Source organism: Paramormyrops kingsleyae, chromosome 8 (genome assembly GCF_048594095.1).
Source record: "Paramormyrops kingsleyae isolate MSU_618 chromosome 8, PKINGS_0.4, whole genome shotgun sequence".
In the NCBI taxonomy this organism is placed as follows: Eukaryota; Metazoa; Chordata; class Actinopteri; order Osteoglossiformes; family Mormyridae; genus Paramormyrops; species Paramormyrops kingsleyae.
Genome location: NC_132804.1, coordinates 5,658,408 through 5,671,079, shown reverse-complemented (window position 1 = coordinate 5,671,079; position 12,672 = coordinate 5,658,408). Strand labels below are relative to the sequence as shown.

Genomic DNA, 12,672 nt, shown 5'->3' with positions numbered 1-12,672 from the left:
GCAGAGGATTAAACCCCATGTACGCACTTTTTTTACGAAGATTCTGACATTCAGCAATGTTTTCTTATCTGAATTTGTTCTTAGCTAAGAACAGAATCTACGCACACTCAAGACCATTCGTACGCACATTTGAGTAGTGATAGTTTGTTCAAAATAATCGGTTAGAGCAGTTTTGTTCATAAAATGAAAGTATTTGAACAATTTATAAAAGTTAAATACAGAAATAATTTTGTAAGTGTAAAAATTATTTTCATGGTAGTAATGCCGATCATGCAGATTATAAATAGGTCTGTTTCTGCGCATTGGCCTTGCTATCAAAATGGCATTTCTCTTACTTCTTGAAGAGCTTGCCAATCGTGCTCTGAGAAGGGAACGCATGTTTGAAGATCATTTAGATTTATTTGGCACACAGCATTCACAGAGAAGGTGATATCTTTTCATGTATCAGCTTTCTTGGGGGCTTTATATCCACTGGTTACGCTACTAAATAACATGTGTCTATTTGTATTTACCTCCTGTACAGTAAGATCCATCATCCAGTTATAACGGACTTCAAGGGACCTGACAAAACAGTCCGTTATATCCAAAGTCCATTATATGCAGAGTTGCTGTATGTCCGGAACACAACTACAGGACACCATTTACTCATGCCACACCCCATTATGTCACGCCCAGCTCCGTCCGATCCTCGTGTGTGCCACGCCCAGCTCGTTACCTCGTGTTAATCCCTGATTGTCATCATCTGTTTCCTGTTCCTTTTGACTTGTCTGGTGTATATTAGTCCGCGTCTCCCACTGTCTCGGAGATCCGTCATTGTATTGTTTCATGTTCGTGGCCTGTCGTCTCCATTAAACCCCGTATTCCTGAAATCACGGCTCTCTCGTCTACTCCCTCATTCGCCGGTCCGCCGAACGTGACTTATTATATTGTACATGCAGTAATCCAACTTTACCTCTGCAGATGCGTTACTATTAATAATCCCGACTACGTATCTGCGCTGGACATCACCGGCACGCCACGTGCTTTGTCGGTGGAGCTGCATGTCCGTTTTAGCCAAATAAAACTACAGCTAAAAGCGGCACTGGGGACTAAATTGCTTGTCCTTCATAAGCGAAATTCCGTTAAATGCGAGTCCGCTATATCCGATACTTTTTCTGCATATTCTTAAAGATGCACGGCCGGGACCAGTGGATAGAGGATATTCTGTTAAATGCGAGTCCACTATAACAGGATTTTACTGTATTAATACTTCTACTTCAGCATTACTGAAGTTTTTTTTCCTCTTAGTGTCAAGCGGCTCACAACCTGAGTGCCTCTTTGCCATTCCTTGCACACGGCCCTACAGTCTCATGCCCTTTTATGGGATAATTGCAGGGCGTTTCCCTATGCTAATTAGGACAAACTGGCACGCGCTTTCAGTTACGAAGACGTGGGATTCACTATTCTTAAGAACAAAGGTGTGAACAATTCTGCTACTTAAGAACACGTCATGAATCCGATGTAGGTTGTTCTTAACAAATTTCACAGGAACAAATTTAAGAGAATTCTTAAGAAAATATTGGTGAATGAGGCCCAATGTGTACAGCCGTCTTTTGATTCTGGCATTTTCCCTTTGTGTACAATTTAACCGGGACGTTAGAGCACAATGAAACTGGTTTAGAGGAGTCTAGTGTAGTAGTGTAGTACGCTGGTGTAGTAGTAATGACTTTCTCGATGCTTCTAGTCATTGCTGAGACTTGTGCCGTCAGTTCGTGGATGGCTTCACGAATGACTTGGACTTCAGCTTGAGTTTCAGGCCAACTCCCCGTGTCAACGGCTTCACACTGACACTGACAGTCTTAGTTTCTTGTGCGTGACCTAGGTGTTTCTGCCGCTCCGATTCTTCACTAATTGTGTTACTAGGTCTAGTATAAAGTCATTAATGATTGTTAAATTCGAAACATGGGGTCTCATTTCTCGCCTAATATAGGCATATTTGTCACCAAGATCCTGATAAAGTGAATGGAGAAAAACTCCCTGTTCCAAATTACTGTCATATTGACTCTCAGATCTACTCTGTTGTGAAGCAAATAGTACTCGCTGCTTTAATCCAACCAGTCTATAGACAAACTGTTGTGGGGTTTTCTTGTCATTTTGCTTAGCACTGTTGAGTTCCTGGAACAACTCAGTACTTCCTTTGTCCCTAAGGTGGACTCGTAAGAGACGTTTAAGTACAGCTATATTGAGATTTTCTCTAGTTACCAGCATCTCTTTGAATACTCCAGGCTTGATAACCTTACGGACCGTTCTAATAACTTCTGCTTCAGTAAACCTCTCAGCCAACCCCTCATCAATTTGCCTGCAGAAATTATCATTACTTAAATCAGAATTGGAATCTTAAATCATTCCTCCATGTATCCTAAATTCCCGGCACGGCAACAAAGCGGCTACTTTTGTTAGCGTCAGTGCGCTGGATGCGGAGTCAGTTACGTGTGTTTCTACAGAGTCTCTTGGTGACTGTGCAAAACTGACAGGTGTTGACCTCCTCTGATGAGCTGCAGCTGCTTCCACAACCGTAGCCTCTCGTATCACTGCAGACCTCATGTCGTCCTGTAAAACAGGATCAGCATCTTTACCTGGTGGTTGCAGATCGTTGATGAGACCATGGAAGGCAAGCAGACGGGACAGCCCTTGGTCCTCCAGACTACGCAGTTGCTCACTCCTAAGGAACCCCATAATGTAGTTGAAGAGTTCCACTTTTGCTGCGTCTCTTTCTGGCAATTCCTCCGCCACCTCATCTTTACACGATGATGCAAGGCGATAAAGGACCTCCGTGTCTGCAGCACGGATCAACTGGAGCAGTTTTCCCTGGATGTCTTGTCGCACTTCTCGAAGAGTAGTCATCGTTGTCTGCGAAATCTGTCAGGTGATCGATTCAATAAAAAAATCTGGATCCCACGATTCTTAGGTTAGCACTGGCAGAACCATGCAAATCCCGGACGAGCCCCCAAATTTGTAACAAGCCTAGCTGAAAGGCCAGGCCAGTGTACTCCAAAAAAAAAAGAAATAAGGCGACAGAGTCCTATGTTGGGAGAGAAAAACAGCACACGTTTAAGCAACAGTGCTTCAGTGCAGGATTTTTTCAAGATCATTTCTCAAACTTACAGTAGAAACAGCTTAATACAAAAAAAAGAAAATGCAATATATCTGCACAACAGTATGTAAATATTGTAATACTGCAATAGATATATAAGCATTAATCACATTTCAATTATTATGGAAAGATTACAATAACCCTCTAGTGCAATCAATAACTCGTGTTCACAATTCAAATGAGTATGTATATATATATATACACTCACCTAAAGGATTATTAGGAACACCTGTTCAATTTCCCATTAATGCAATTATCTAATCAATCAATCACATGGCAGTTGCTTCAATGCATTTAGGGGTGTGGTCCTGGTCAAGACAATCTCCTGAACTCCAAATTGAATGTCAGAATGGGAAAGAAAGGTGATTTAAGCAATTTTGAGTGTGGCATGGTTGTTGGTGCCAGACGGGCCGGTCTGAGTATTTCACAATCTGCTCAGTTACTGGGATTTTCACGCACAACCATTTCTATGGTTTACAAAGAATGGTGTGCAAAGGGAAAAACATCCAGTATGCGGCAGTCCTGTGGGCGAAAATGCCTTGTTGATGCTAGAGGTCAGAGGAGAATGGGCCGACTGATTCAAGCTGATAGAAGAGCAACTTTGACTGAAATAACCACTCGTTACAACCGAGGTATGCAGCAAAGCATTTGTGAAGCCACAACACGCACAACCTTGAGGCGGATGGGCTACAACAGCAGAAGACCCCACCGGGTACCACTCATCTCCACTACAAATAGGAAAAAGAGGCTACAATTTGCACGAGCTCACCAAAATTGGACAGTTGAAGACTGGAAAAATGTTGCCTGGTCTGATGAGTCTCGATTTCTGTTGAGACATTCAAATGGTAGAGTCAGAATTTGGCGTAAACAGAATGAGAACATGGATCCATCATGCCTTGTTACCACTGTGCAGGCTGGTGGTGGTGGTGTAATGGTCTGGGGGATGTTTTCTTGGCACACTTTAGGCCCCTTAGTGCCAATTGGGCATCGTTTAAATGCCACGGCCTACCTGAGCATTGTTTCTGACCATGTCCATCCCTTTCTGACCACCATGTACCCATCCTCTGATGGCTACTTCCAGCAGGATAATGCACCATGTCACAAAGCTCGAATCATTTCAAATTGGTTTCTTGAACATGACAATGAGTTCACTGTACTAAAATGGCCCCCACAGTCACCAGATCTCAACCCAATAGAGCATCTTTGGGATGTGGTGAAACGGGAGCTTCGTGCCCTGGATGTGCATCCCACAAATCTCCATCAACTGCAAGATGCTATCCTATCAATATGGGCCAACATTTCTAAAGAATGCTTTCAGCACCTTGTTGAATCAATGCCACGTAGAATTAAGGCAGTTTTGAAGGCGAAAGGGGGTCAAACACCGTATTAGTATGGTGTTCCTAATAATCCTTTAGGTGAGTGTATTAGTGCTGTCAAAATTAACGGGTTAACGCAGATTAATCCATTATCATGATTAATCTGATTAAAATTTTTAACGCAACTAACCCATCTGCAGCAGAGAATGACTCAAAATCCCTGAAATGTCTCTGTCAACCCATTTCGGGCAGTTTTGGTGCATTCCATTTGGCCTCGGAACTCGTATTCCAAGTCCGATTCTGTAGTTTTGAAGCCCGAAGTGACGACATGCGCGCTCTCGTTTCTCAGAGATCTGAGAAATATCTCGGAGCAGCACAGAGGATCCCGAGTTCAGAATACAAGATGGCTGCACCCTTTATCAACAGAAGGGAAAGTTGTAGTTTTATACTGTTTAAGCACTACTTCTTAAAACAGTACTACTTAAAAATGAATGATATTTAAACGTGATTAATTGAAATTAATCCACAGCAACCCTGTGATTAATCTGATGAAATTTTTTTATCGTTTGACAGCATAAATTATATATTTAAATAGAGAGAGAGAGAGACACCGAATTGGGGCCGCGTTACTTTCTCGCACTGACTCATTCACAAAGGATAAAATAAACCTACACTACAGATGGTACAATCAACGAGGCGTACAAAACGAACACAGATATAAGTTTGCATGTTGAGGAATAAACCCGTTAATTTAAAGGCTGCATTATATCGTGGTCCTTTGTGGTCCGCGCCCAGCTAACCATACTTATACAGAAGCGGATGGCTTGTAACCGCTAACCAGCGTTTAGCATTTCCTGAAAAACAAGATATTTTTCTGGCTTTAAACCACAACTCGGTACAGATTAATAAAACACAATAAATAGGGATGGTATTTACACCTGATATTGGGCATATACTGTATGAGTATTAAACCCAGATATTTACTAACCTGTGTTGGGAGAGAAAAACAGCACACATTTAGAGTGGAGCTCCACCGGAAATACGTCACCTCCACAGGAAATACGTGATTTTAAGGGGCGTAAAGTGGATCTCATCTTTACGGACGTAAAGTGGAGCTCCACAGGAAACACGTTACCAAACTGTGTGTTACAGCGGAATTTAAGTATGTTTTTGTTCATTTATACGCTAGAGAAATTATATATATATATATATATATATATATATATATATATATATATATATATACACACACACACACATATATATGCACATATATATATATATATCTGGTCTGATCTAGTTTGTGGAATATATATATTGGTCATAAGATGAGCAGTTATAAACATACCATACATTGCTATTGCTATTATGTTACTTTCCATACACATTACTAATATATATATTGGTCTTGTGTGAGGCCGCGTGTATGGAACCGTCCTCACTATTTTAAGGGGACAGTGGCATTTTACCACAACAATGAATTGTTTTGATATCTTTCTCCCAAGGTTTTTGTTTGCAGGATCGGCAAGGGTGGAAGCAGATGGGCGCGCACATGTGGGACCTACGTAGAGTCCTTATTTATATTTATTGCCTTTTTTTTTCCCTTATGGTAGGGTGGTACCGTTATACCCAGAGGGGAATGGTAGCTCCCAATTAGAGGGGCGGGGACAAGGGTTTATAAGATGGTGGAAGGGTTAGTTCTTTTTTGGGGCCCAGCTACTTGTGTGCTCTCGGAGTGGGAGGTCCTTAGGTGTGTGGGGACTAGAGGCCACGGTACAGTCTGGTGTACTTGTTTTTTTCGTTTGTTTGATAGTTAATTGTATTAGTTTTTCTTTATTGTTTTTTATTTTTTTTCTTGTTTTGGAACCTTTGATGGGAGAGCCAAGACATGAGCTGATGCCTAAATAAATCACCAATCCCAAGTCTTTTTTGGATGTTTCGTTGTCTTTGCCCGACCCTGAGACCTCTCGACACCTTACCCCTTGACATCTTGCCTTAACTGTTATAAACATATACTATATACGATTGCTGGAACAGCGCAAATGCATACGTATTTTATGTGCATTTGCGATGATAAGACAAGAAATTATTGTGTATTTTAACCTGTATATGCTAATTCGTACTTCATTTGCGGTATATAGGTTGAAATGCACGCTATTTTCTTGTCATATCAGCGCAAATGCACATAAAATACGTACGCATTTACACTGTCACAGCAATCGATTGCCGCACGTATCGCTTTTAAAGGTGAATGCGTACTTGCGTACCAGTTATATGCAGCCCTGTATGTGTTGTATAAATGATGATCAACATGTAACAATTATATTCAATCAACTGCTAAATTTATCTAGACAGCAACAACAAACAGAATGAAATAAAAAAAAAATCAATCAACACACTCATGTGCCAGTAATTTAATCTTTCTCATAACAGACAGCATTAACCCGGAGGCCCCGCTGGTCAACACAGGCCTGTAAAAATAATTCCATGTCCTCTTGGATCTGAAAACCAAAGAGGAATGGCTCCTTGGATTCTATCTTGTCTCCATCTAGCACATCCCTTAGGGCGTCCTGGCGGTGCTCTTCCGTCATGGTCACATATTTGGGAAAGGTTATTTGCCCACTGAATAGAGCCTCATTCCCCTCAATCCAGTCCATAGCAACATGTAGATCAGAGATGATTGCTGGCTTCTGTCAGAAGCATAGGAAGAAACGTTATTATATGTATATTATTACAACTTTTATATATGTTTTATATAACACTTTTTCAGAAATAAAACAATTTACTGTTAAAAGTAAGGTTTAATGTGTACACTGACCAGACTGCGTTCCACAGACTTGCGCTTTCTTAGTCTGAATACAGGTGCATGTTCACCTTTCAGCACAGCCTCTGATTCCTTTGTCCAGTGTGCAAAAACCTTCCCATAACTTATAATGGAGAAATACTGATATTGTTAATTTACAATCAGAAGTTCATAAATCAATGTTCCTGTTAATGTAATGACAAATGTAATCTCAAAAAAACACAATACACAGTGTGAGGATTACTGCACCTACGGCTTCCCACTGAATACACTTAACTGTTAGATGGTTAATAAGACTTTGCAGCATGCCCGAAGAACCGCAGACAAAAAAAAAAGTAAACGTTAAATGTTTTCATGGAAAGCCTGTTCTATATGACAACAAATGCTAAAACAGCTCGTCAAGCAACATAACGTTAGACTCAAATATTGTGTGTACACGAGATTGTTTTAATGTTTGTCGCTTCGCTTAACTTACTTTAGATTCGCAGACTTGCTCCAGACTCTCTCTTTTCGCTAACAGAGTGGTGGTTTCCGGTAGAGGTCACGTGTTTCCTGTGGAGCTCCACTTTACGTCCGTAAAGATGAGATCCACTTTATGCCCCTTAAAATCACGTATTTCCTGTGGAGGTGACGTATTTCCGGGGGAGCTCCACTCTACAGGCATCTGCAGCTGGACACTCTTGGTGCACATTTAAGCAACAGTGCTTCCGTTCAGGATTTATTCAAGATGAATTCCAAGCCCAGGATTATTGCTCTACCCAACACTCGTGGTCCAGCGCCCCCCATCGGAAGGGAGTCTGAACTAATGCACATATGCATGTGGATAAACATGGAGGAGGAGAGCAAGAAAAAAAAAGAAAAAAATGTGTGTGTGTGTGTGTATATATATATATAAATACATTGAAATAAAAATGTAAACATAAAGAAATGTAAAGAAATCTGGAGCACCAAGGCGTATTGCTTGATTATGTTGTAAGATATTACAGTTGGAAAACTAAATATAAAGCAAAAGTTTCGGGTGAGTGAGCACATGAAACTGGTAGTGAAAATGGAATCAGGTGCACATGCAGAAGCAAGTGGAGCGCATGAAATATTAGCAGGAATGCATGCAGTAGTATGAGCATTTAACTTTTTTGCACAGGTCCCTTCAGGGGATCAGTAATCAGAACCAGGGCTACAGATACAACAATTTGGAGGTGACTGCATTGGACAATCAAACATTTTCCTTACTGGAGGACGAGGGATTTTGACCGAACACATTTACAATTTGTTATTAACTATGGTCCACAGATTGACCTTTGTTTTCTACAGAATAAATTAAAAAACGATGTAATGTCATTTCGCTAATCTGCACCAGCAAACTCAGCAAGTGCCACTGCTTGGTTACATGCAATGGATCTCCCTGCTAATGCAAACCAGACAGAATCGGTGTCATGAAAGAATGAGATTGCATAGGTGTATGAATTGATATCATGATTAAAAATGATCAATCATTCAACCCTACATCAAATATGAAATATAGCAACATATAAAAGAAAAAAATGAACACACAGTTATGTCTTGTAAGACACGATTAGAAGAAAATGATGTTACTTACATATGTTCTTTAGAAACATGTTTATTTTGTTCTGGTCCAATATCAGTTTTTCCATATGTAGTTTTTGTCTGTTTGAGGCTGCCTTGTAGAGAGATTTTGTGGCTACCCACTGTTTTTGTAGCTGAGCGTTTCCTAGAGACACTTCGGAAGTAGGAAGAAGCTGCAGTCGAGAATGATGGTTTTATTAAGGCTAAAAAGGCCCATGCATTTTGGTGCTTCTAATACAATAGACAGATATGCATGTGAAAGTATGATGGTTTACAGCATAGTACTCTTTCCACTAAAAGAGTGGCTTGTCCCTCTTGACTAGAGTCTGCAGGGATTTGCACCAGACTGCATGGAAATATATTTATTCATTTAACAGATGCTTTTATCCAAAGCGACATGCATCAGACAGTCCCTGGAGCAATAGAGGGTGACTCACAAATGCAATGGTGAAATCACCCTGTCAGGGTTAGTGCCTGTCTGCCCCCACCCTTCACGTCTCCTCCCTGTTTGGCCAGCAGGTGGTGCTGGTCATCCTGTCCCACTGTACTGACCATATTCCCTGGCCTTCCACGTGGCTCAATGGGTTGAGCATGTGGCTTAGGAACTGCATTCCCCACTCGTGGGTTCAAGGCTGGCTAATGACCAGCCTTATCTCTTTGTATTTGAATTTCTGTTCCCCAGTGTTTTATGCTTCCTTTGATTTTCCTGTTCTAGATTTACCCTCCTTATCTTCTGTTACAGTTTTATATTGTACCTTGTTTTCTTGTTTATTTTCACAGTGTAGTATTTCCCTGTGTTTCCTTAGTTTCAGGTCTCTAGTTCCTTTATGTTACATCACCTGTGTTTTGTTGCCCTGTGCCTCAGTTGATTGGTTGTTTTGATGATTCACACCTGTTAGTCCTCTTTACCGATGTATTTATGTTCCTGCCTTTTGTTCAAGATTCAAGATTCAAGATCCTTTATTCGTCACATGTAGTTATAGCTGGTACAACATACAGTGAAATGTGTTTCCCTGGCTGAAAAAATTACTCTCCGACTGTGCTAGACATACCAAAAAAAGCACAGTCGTGGCGGAGCTGCCAGGACGGTGGCCGAACTCAACAGCGCCATCTTCGTATCCCCAGTCAGTCATTGTGTCCTGCTACTGTGTTTTGTAGTTCTGCTTAATGTCCTAGTCCTATTCCCTGTGTTGTACAGTTTGTGATTTGTTTAATAAAACCCTTACAGCTGTAGGTGGATCGTCACCTTCTTCCTGCCTGCATCATGCCCCAAGTTCGTAACACTCTGCCAATCATAGGATTGGAACCGGCAATTTTCAGATCATAACCACGATGTCTTAGTCCACTGAGCCACACAACATCCACATTCTGAATAATTACATACGTTTAGATGCATCCACAGATGTAACATTACCATTAATTCAGATCACAGGGCAGTGGTAGAAACTATAGCTGCGGTTCTTATTTTTTTGCTGAAATGGAAAGACAAAAAACTGAGATAATAATGAACAACATGAAAGCAGTTTCCACAAGTCGGTTTACCTGTGAAAGAGATTGTTTGACCTGTGAAAGCCCTCGATTGAGGGTTTGCCCTTGATGGTTCATGTTGGGGCTTTTACCCACCAGCTAGCCAGCTGCCTGTCAGCATACTGACATAAACTGGGCCACAAGCAACATCGCGCCACAGCAGAGCTTGTCTTTCGGAGAAATCCGACTTCAGTTACGCATGGTAGTGAGGTCACATGACTCAGAGACAACACGGAAAGGACAAGTTAATCCTCCCTGCCACACTCACTGTGGTATCAATGAAAAAGTACTGCAATACGTCACTGGCTGTCTGCCAGAAAATGTCACATTTCACACCTCAAAGTGATTCTTTAAGTCCATAGTCATCACCCTGTTAATAATTTGCCTTAGTATCACGTATGTATTGGTAACTGTTGGAACTCAGGATTAGTGCATGCTGCTCTTTATGTGAGGCATGCTGTGCTACCTGATCTAGCTTGTACAACCAGCACAGCGTGACCGTTAAACGGCATCCTGGCATGAACGCCGTCAAACTGTGTACGTCCTGCTCTGTGCCATTCAGGGGTGGCTGCGCAGATTGCATGCATGTGTCCGGCATCCAAGGGTTACATGCTGTGCAAAATAAGGCTCAGATTGTGTCAGATATGGGGCACTAATGACAGGATTTTTTTCAAGTCGTTCATATGGCAACTGTTGCAATTTCTATCAGCTTCGTTTCCGTTACTTGCCAAAACCACAAACCAACCTGAGAAAGCAAAAGAGATCAGATATGGTTCAGTGCAGGACTATCTGGTTTTGCATTTATGGTCTTTGAACCTCTTAGGTTTAGAGCTGACTTCAAAGTTCTCCTACTTACATATAAGGCACTTAAAGGTCGAGCTCCTGCCTACCTGACAGAATTACTTCAAGATTACAAGCCGCATCGTCCACTCAGATCAGAATGCAGGTTTCCTCCTCATTGTTCCACATATAAATAAAGTGACAGTGGGCGGTAAAGCATTCTGCTACAGGGCCCCTGTATTGTGGAATGATTTACCAGCCTTTGTTCGGGATGCCGATTCAGTCTCAGTTTTTACATCTCTACTGAAGACCCATTACTTCAGTTTAGCTTACCCACAACCTAACACATAACACACCGTAACTATGGCTGCTGGTGCTGCTGTACATGCCATTTTTATGTACTATGCTTGTCCAATTATGTGTCAAAGCATGTTCTGACCATCCATGCTCTCTGCCTCCCCACATGTCCGCATGGTGCCCGGGGTGGTTCAGTCCCATGGAGGGGTGACATTGCGAATGGGACCTACCACTGCCTTCAGTGCCAGTGTGGAGAACAGACTTATTGATGGACTTTGGCCACCCTAGACAGGTCAACGTGGATAACGGCCTCATTGATGCATTTTGTCTTTATCCTTAATCACAGCTTACACCTAGCTTTTAGCAAGCAAGTCCACTCTTATGTTCTCAGTAATGTTAGTCTGCCCAGGGGGGCTGGACAAGCAGTTGACCTCAATTACTCAATTACTCTCATTACCTGGGAGTTTTTGGTTCCTCTCCTCTGTTGTCATCTGGCTTTCTCTAGTTTATTTCCTTACTTTATCCAGTTCTGTATTACTCTCCCTAATGATGTAATGTATCACAACACATCCATGTAAAGCACCATGGGATGACTGTATTGTGAAAGGCGCTATATCCAAATAAATTGAATTGAACTCTGGAACATTAATGGGATTAAATTTCTCACCCGTCTCTGTTGGTACTCAAATCCTGCTGGTCCTGTAAGACATGTTGAGAGGTGAAATACAAGGAATCCACAACTGATGGGAATAATTGTCAGGTACAATGGTTTCCCTTTATTTGTCAGTAAAACACCTCATTTTAAGGTAAACATAAAAAGCTATAAGTGTGTTCACCAAAAATTTAAGAAACTTTATGGAACATGAATCATCCTTTTATCATCAAACAAACAATCATCAACAAACATGTCATCTTGTGTCTTGTATTTTATGGTGATTTCCCCTCCTACACACACACACACACACACACACACACACTCATAGCCTCTATTTATTCGTTGTTTGACACATGCTACAGTGTCTGTCTGTATAATGATATATATATGCAGCTGTCACAGGAAACCACCATTTTAAACATCAGTAATAAGTGCTAATATACTGTAATATACAGTATGTGGAACTCTTGATTGCCAATGACTTCAAGGCCCTTGCTACAGAAAAGGCTGATATCAGGACACATTTCTAATCACATTTAATAAATTTTGGACCTGCTTTGTGTTGACACATGTGATA

The 12,672-nt window shown here is 41.3% G+C and overlaps 1 long non-coding RNA gene across 1 annotated transcript; it reads right to left on the bottom strand.

Annotated features, from left to right (window-relative positions):
• Positions 1 to 6,848: 6,848 nt before the first annotated feature.
• Positions 6,849 to 8,936, bottom strand: LOC140592236 (uncharacterized). Its single transcript, XR_011992532.1, has 4 exons — positions 8,850 to 8,936; positions 7,728 to 7,931; positions 7,268 to 7,376; positions 6,849 to 7,139 (listed from the first exon to the last, which is right to left on the bottom strand). It is a non-coding gene; the product is annotated as an uncharacterized lncRNA (long non-coding RNA).
• Between the last annotated feature and the right edge of the window lie 3,736 nt (positions 8,937 to 12,672).